Below are 8,191 nucleotides of genomic sequence, written 5' to 3' on the forward strand. Positions count from 1 at the left end.
CTAGGCGATCCTTCCTCGATCTCTACTGGGATCATTGCTTCTATTCCATATGCTAATCGGAAGGGGGATTCCTTCGTGGTGGAATGTGGCGTCGTTCGATATGCCCATAGGACCTGTGGAAGCTCCTCTGCCCAAGATCCCTTTGCATCTTGTAATCTTCATTTTAACCCGGCCAATATCCCTTTCAGTTCTTAACTGAATTCTTTTTGATATGTGATACTGTTAAGACTAATGGAGTAGATCCTGAAGTCTACAAGCTCATGCTTTTCCTGTTTGCTGTGAGAGACAGAGCTAGAATATGGTTGGATTCTCAACCTAAAGATAGCCTGAACTCTTGGGATAAGTTGGTCAAGGCTTTCTTAGCTAAGTTCTTCCCTCCTCAAAAGCTGAGTAAGCTTAGAGTGGATGTTCAAACCTTCAGACAGAAAGAAGGTGAATCCCTCTATGAAGCTTGGGAGAGATACAAGGAACTGACCAAAAAGTGTCCTTCTGACATGCTTTCAGAATAGACCATCCTGGATATATTCTATGATGGTCTGTCTGAACTAGCTAAGATGTCATTGGATACTTCTGCAGGTGGATCCATTCACCTAACGAAAATGCCTGCAGAAGCTCAAGAACTCATTGACATGGTTGCTAACAACCAGTTCATGTACACTTCTGAGAGGAATCCTGTGAGTAATGGGACACCTCAGAAGAAGGGAGTTCTTGAAATTGATACTTTGAATGCCATATTGGCTCAGAATAAAATATTGACTCAGCAAGTCAATATGATTTCTTAGAGTCTGAATGGAATGCAAGCTGCATCCAACAGTACTCAAGAGGCATCTTCTGAAGAAGAAGCTTATGATCCTGAGAATCCTGCAATTGCAGAGGTGAATTACATGGGTGAACCTTATTGGAACACCTATAACCCCTCATGGAGAAATCACCCATATTTCTCATGGAAGGATCAACAAAATCCTCAACAAGGCTTTAATAATGGTGGAAGAAACAGGTTTAGCAATAGCAAGCCTTTTTCATCATCCACTCAGCAAAAGGCAGAGAGTTCTGAGCAGAATCCATCTAGCTTAGCAAATTTAGTCTCTGATCTATCTAAGGCCACTGTGAGTTTCATGAATGAAACAAGGTCTTCTATTAGAAATTTGGAAGCACAAGTGGGCCAGCTGAGTAAAGGAATCACTGAAACCCCTCCTAGTGCTCTCCCAAGCAATACAGAAGAAAATCCAAAAGGAGAGTGCAAGGCCATTGATATAACCATCATGGCTGAATCCAAGGAGGAAGGGGAGGACGTGAATCCCAAGGAGGAAGACCTTCTGGACGTCCAGTGATCAACAAGGAGTTTCCCTTTGAGGAACCAAAGGAATCTGAGGCTCATTTAGAGACCATAGGGATTCCATTGAACCTCCTTATGCCCTTCATGAGCTCTGATAAGTATTCTTCTTCTGAAGAGAATGAGGATGTTACTGAAGAGCAAGTTGCCAAGTACCTTGGTGCAATCATGAAGCTGAATGCCAATTTATTTGGTAATGAGACTTGGGGAGATGAACCTCCCCTGTTCACCAATGAACTAAATGCATTGGATCAACTGAGATCGCCTCAGAAGAAACGGGATCCTGGAAAGTTCCTAATACCTTGTACCATAGATCCCATAACCTTTGAGAAGGCTCTATGTGACCTTGGGTCAGGAATAAACCTCATGCCACTCTCTGTAATGGAGAAACTGGGAATCTTTGAGGTGCAAGCTGCTAAAATCTCATTAGAGATGGCAGACAACTCAAGAAAAGAGGCTTATGGACAAGTAGAGGACGTGTTAGTAAAGGTTGAAGGCCTTTACATCCCTGCTGATTTCATAATCCTGGATACTAGGAAGGATGAGGATGAATCCATCATTCTTGGAAGACCCTTCCTAGCCATAGCAAGAGCTGTGATTGATGTTGACAGAGGTGAACTAGTCCTTCAATTGAATGAGGACTCCCTTGTGTTTAAAACTCAAGGTCATCCTTCTGTAAACATGGAAAAGAGGCACAGTAAGCTTCTCTCAGTACAGAGTCAACTAAAGCCCCCACAGTCAAACTCTAAGTTTGGTGTTGGGACGCCTCAGCCAAACTCTAAGTTTGGTGTTGAACTCCCATATCCAAACTCTAAGTTTGGTGTTGGGAGTCTATAAAATTGACCTGATCACTTGTGTGGCTCTATGAGAGCCCACTGTCAAGCTATTGACATTAAATAAGTGCTTGTTGGTAGGCAACCCAATTTTTATTTATCTAATTTTATTTTTATTTTATTATTCTTTCATGTTTTATTAGGTTCATGATCATGTTGAGTCACAAAATAAATACAAAAATTAAAAACAGAATTAAAAATAGCAGAAGAAAAATTACACCCTGGAAGAAGGACTTATTGGCGTTTAAATGCCAGTAAGGAGCATCTGGCTGGCGTTCAACACCAGAACAGAGCATGGATCTGGCGTTGAACGCCCAAAACAAGCAGCATCCTGGCGTTCAGACGCCAGGAATGCACACTGAGGAAAGCTGGCACTGAACGCCAGAAACAAGCATAGAACTGGTGTTCAACGCCAGAAATATGCTCCATCTGGGCGCTGAACGCCCAGAACAAGCATCAGTTCGGCGTTTAAATGCCAGAATCGCATGCAAAGGTGTTTTACATGCCTAATTGGTGCAGGAATGCAATTCCTTAACACCTCAGGATCTGTGGACCCACAGGATCCCCACATACCTCCACTCACCTTACCTCCTCATAATCCTATATCATCCTTTCCCAAGAACCCTTCACCACTCACATCCATTACTCCCCTAAAACCATCTTACAACCCACCTACACCCACCCACTCAAATTCAAACCATCAACTCACCTTGATATCTTCTTCTTCTTCTACTATTCTTTCTTCTTTTGCTCGAGGACAAGCAATATTCTAAGTTTGGTGTGGTAAAAGCATAGCTTTTTTGTTTTTCCATAACCATTGATGGTACCTAAGGCCAGAGAAACCTCTAGACAGAGAAAAGAGAAGACAAAAGCTTCCACTTCCAAGTCATAGGAGATGGAGAGATTCATCTCAAGGGTCTATAGCTCAGTGGTAGAACATTTGACTGCAAATCAAGAGATCCCTGAGATACCTCAAGGGATACATTTTCCTCCATAGAACTTTTGGGAGCAAATCAACACCTCCCTAGGAGAACTGAGTTCCAACATGGGACAACTATGGGTGGAACATCAAGAGCACTCCATCATCCTCCATGAAATTAGAGAAGATCAAAGAGCAATGAGGGAGGAGCAACAAAGACAAGGAAGAGACATAGAAGAGCTCAAGGACATCATTGGTTCCTCAAGAAGGAAACGCCACCATCACCAAGGTGGACTCATTCCTTGTTCTTAAATTTTCTGTTTTTCGTTTTCTTTATGTTAAGTGTTTATCTATGTTTGTGTCTTTATTACATGATCATTAGTATCTAAGTGTCTATGCCTTAAAGTAGTGAATATGAATCCATCACCTCTCTTAAATGAAAAATGTTTTAATTCAAAAGAACAAGAAGTACATGAGTTTCGAATTTATCCTTGAACTTAGTTTAATTATATTGATGTGGTGACAATGCTTTTTGTTTTCTGAATGAATGCTTGAACAGTGCATATGTCTTTTGAAGTTGTTTTTTATGAATGTTAAATATGTTGGCGCTTGAAAGAATGATGACAAGGAGACATATTATTTGATAATCTAAAAAATCATAAAAATGATTCTTGAAGCAAGAAAAAGTAGTGAATACAAAGCTTGCAGAAAAAAAAAATGGCGAAAAAAAATAGAAAGAAAAAGAAAAAGCAAGCAGAAAAAGCCAAAAGCTCTTAAAACCAATAGGCAAGAGCAAAAAGCCAATAACCCTTAAAACCAAAAGGCAAGGGTAAATAAAAAGGATCCCAAGGCTTTGAGCATCAGTGGATAGGAGGGCCTAAAGGAATAAAATCATGGCCAAAGTAGCTAAACCAAGTTGTCCCTAACCATGTGCTTGCGGCATGAAGGTGTCAAGTGAAAACTTGAGACTGAGCGGTTAAAGTCAAGGTCCAAAGCAAAAACAGTGTGCTTAAGAACCCTGGACACATCTAATTAGGGACTTTAGCAAAGCTGAGTCACAATCTGAAAAGGTTCACCCAATTATGTGTCTGTGGCATTTATGTATCCGGTGGTAATACTGGAAAACAAAGTGCTTAGGGCCACAGCCAAGACTCATAAAGTAGCTGTGTTCAAGAATCAACATACTGAACTAGGAGAATCAATAACACTATCTGAACTCTAAGTTCCTATAGATGCCAATCATTCTGAACTTCAATGGATAAAGTGAGATGCCAAAACTATTCTAGAGGCAAAAAGCTACAAGTCCCGCTCATCTGATTGGAGCTATGTTTCATTGATATTTTGGAATATATAGTATATTCTCTTATTTTTATCCTATTTGATTTTCAGTTGCTTGGGGACAAGCAACAATTTAAGTTTGGTGTTGTGATGAGCGGATAATTTATATGCTTTTTGGCATTGTTTTTAGTATGTTTTTAGTAGGATCTAGTTACTTTTAGGGATGTTTTTATTAGTTTTTATGTTAAATTCACATTTCTGGACTTTACTATGAGTTTGTGTGTTTTTCTGTGATTTCAGGTATTTTCTGGCTGAAATTGAGGGACTTGAGCAAAAATCAGATTCAGAGGTTGAAGAAGGACTGCTGATGCTGTTGGATTCTGACCTCCCGGCACTCAAAGTGGATTTTCTGGAGCTACAGAACTCCAAATGGCGCGCTCTCAACGGCGGTGGAAAGTAAACATCCAGGGCTTTCCAGCAATATATAATAGTCCATACTTTGCTCGAGTTTAGATGACGCAAAAGGGCGTTGAACGCCAGTTCTACGCTGCAATCTGGAGTTAAACGCCAGAAACATGTCACGAACCAGAGTTGAACGCCAAAAACACGCTACAACTTGGCGTTCAACTCCAAAAGAAGCCTCTGCACATGTAAACTTCAAGCTCAGCCCAAGCACACACCAAGTGGGCCCCGGAAGTGGATTTATGCATCAATTACTTACTTCTGTAAACCCTAGTAACTAGTTTAGTATAAATAGTACTTTTTACTATTGTATTTACATCTTCGGATCATCTTATGATCTTTGGATTATCTTTTGATCTATTGATCACGTTTGGGGGCTAGCCATTCGGCCATGCCTGAACCTTTCACTTATGTATTTTCAACGGTAGAGTTTCTGCACTCCATAGATTAAGGTGTAGAGCTCTGCTGTTCCTCATGATTTAATGCAAAGTACTATTGTTTTATATTCAATTCAACTTATTCCGCTTCTAAGATTTCCATTCGCACCCAAGAACATGATGACTGTGATGATTATGTGACGCTCATCATCATTCTCACTTATGAACGCGTGCCTGACAAACACTTTCGTTCTACATGAAAACAAGCTAGAATGAGTATCTCTTAGATATCTAATACAGGGGACCGAGTCCGAGATATTAGAATCTTCGTGGTATAAGTTAGAACCCATGGATGGCCATTCCTGAGATCCGGAAAGTCTAAACCTTGTCTGTGTTATTCCGAGTAGGATCTGGGAAAGGATGGCTGTGACAAACTTCAAACTCGCAAGTGCTGGGCGTAGTCACAGACGTAAAAGGAGGGTGAACCCTATTCCAGTATGATCGAGAACCTCCAGATGATTATCCGTGCCGTGACAGAGCATTTGGACCTTTTTCACAGAGAGGATGGGATGTAGCCATTGACAACGGTGATAACCTATATAAAGCTTGCCATGGAAAGGAGTAGGATTGGTTGGATGAAGACAGTAGGAAAGCAGAGGTTCAGAGGAACGAAAGCATCTCTACACGCTTATCTGAAATTCTCACCAATGATTTACATAAGTATTTCTATCTTTATTTTCTATTTATTTATTATTTTTATTCGAAAACTCCATAACCATTTGATATCCGCCTGACTGAGATTTACAAGATGACTATAGCTTGCTTCATACCGACAATCTCCGTGGGATTGACCCTTACTCACGTAAGGTTTTATTACTTGGACGACCCAGTGCACTTGCTGGTCAGTTGTATCGAAGTTGTGATAAATTATGAATTAAGATTAGAGCACCATGATTTTGGAGCCGTTACCAGGGATCACAATTTCGTGCACCACGTGCGCATGCCCATGAAGATTTACAAATTGTGTGCATACGCATAGAGGTGTGCGTACGCACAAGTGTAAAATTTGCAATTCTGTTCGCTCGCACAAGGCGTGCGAACGCCCTCAACAGAATGCACCTTCGAACGTTTGCATGCGCACAGCTTGCCAAACCTTGTTAGTTGTGTGTGCGCACGGGTCGTGCTAGCGCTCTCAACAACAAGCCTTCCCTTGTGTGTGCGTACACACAAGGCTGTGTGTGTGCACAGGTTCAAAAACTCACAGGGATGTGTGTGCGCACACAAATCAGAAATCACAAATTCTACAGCATTCACAAAATTCAGATTTCAATACCAAACTTTGAATGATCATAACTTCCTCTACAAAAATCCATTTCCTACAAACTTTATATCTTCTTAAAGATTTTTTAATGAACTTTAATTTAAAACAAATTTCAACAAATTTTGAAAACTGAGGCTCAAGTTATGATTTGTCAAAGTTTACCAAAATTTCATTTTTACCAAAAGGCACAAATTTCTTAATTCCTTGAAACTTATAGCCAAAACCAATTCAAACCATTCCAAACTCCAAGTTACATCAAAATCTACCCTTTTGTGTCATAATTCACCTTTCATACCAATTTTCCACTCACTTTACAAGATCATCAACCTCAAACATAAAATATATCACACTAAAACCATTTTTCAATCGATACAATCATCCATCATCATGATGTCACTAACAATCATCATGATTAAACTAATTCAACCCCAATCTCACTCTTCAACATCATGTTATCAACATTAACATCACAATTCATGAAAATAGGCAACACTCATCAATTCATCATACATCATATCTCAACAAATCAAACAACCAATACAATCTAATCCTATCCTATGGGTCACTAGACTAAGTATCCAGGAATATTATATATTACATAGAGGAAACCGAAACCATACCTTGGCCAATTCCCAATATGCCAAAAACCCAAAATTAAATTCCAACAAGCTTCAATTCACCAAATCTTCAACCAAGATCAACATGAACATGTCCACTTTCAAGCAATTTAAGTCACCAATATACTCCACACAACACCAATTCAAGCTAGAAATTACACAAATTCCATAAATTAAACCTAGGGTTTCATATATACACAAAATCACAAGAGATCAAGTATGCTCACCTTATCCAATGATTATTAGGGAAAAAACCCAATAGTAATCAAGTGCTAGAGTGTACATAAACACCCAAAATCACAAAATTTCACTTAACACAAAACCCAAAAACTCAAAATACTTAGGGAAGAAAATTGGATAGGGGATTTCAAGAAACTTACCATAAGGCTTTGCTAGAAGTGACGGGCTCGTCAAGAACTTCGCGTAGCCGCCGATGGCACTCGAATCGGAGCACTGTAGCTCAAGATATGATGGATTGAAGTTGTATGTGAATAGTAACTTTTCTCTCTTCCTTTCCCTTTCACTTTAGCCATTCACCTTGTGTGTGTGTGTCTTTATGGCTAATGGGTTCATTAATGAAGTGTTATATATGTTGGGCTTGGGCCCAACTTGATCTTGGTCCAACCCGCTAGCGTTTTTTGCTCGTTTTGGCCCAACTTTGGGCCAAACCTTTAAAATTAACGCCCGGTTTTTGACTTTAAATATTTTCCTGAGGTTTTCTACTGTTTTTAATTTTTCTCATATAGTACCAGACAAACTTAAACCGGTTCGACTGGTTCAGCTGTCGGTTCGCGGTTTTACTCATTTTTTCGCAGAAAATACATTTGTTGACTCAGAAAAATCTACTGAGCCCAAAAAATCATATTTAAATCCTCCAATTCTCATTCTAAAGTTTTGGATCCTATTTTGGGAAATATTAATTATTCAATTAAACGGGTAATTAGTCGCGGTTCTTACATTCTCCCCACCAAATAAGAAATTTTGTCCTAAAAAATTAATGATTACCTGAGAATAGCTCGGTGTAATCCTGCCACATCTCAGACTCCAATTC

The 8,191-nt window shown here is 39.6% G+C and overlaps 1 non-coding gene across 1 annotated transcript; it reads right to left on the reverse strand.

The window, feature by feature from the left end:
- Nucleotides 1–392: 392 nt before the first annotated feature.
- LOC148553495 (small nucleolar RNA R71) lies at nt 393–500 on the reverse strand. The gene has a single exon (XR_015892620.1). It is a non-coding gene; the product is annotated as a small nucleolar RNA R71 (small nucleolar RNA).
- Between the last annotated feature and the right edge of the window lie 7,691 nt (nt 501–8,191).

The sequence above is a fragment of the Arachis ipaensis genome, chromosome B7 (genome assembly GCF_059453495.1).
Source record: "Arachis ipaensis isolate K30076 ecotype BB chromosome B7, ASM5945349v1, whole genome shotgun sequence".
Lineage (NCBI taxonomy): Eukaryota > Viridiplantae > Streptophyta > Magnoliopsida > Fabales > Fabaceae > Arachis > Arachis ipaensis.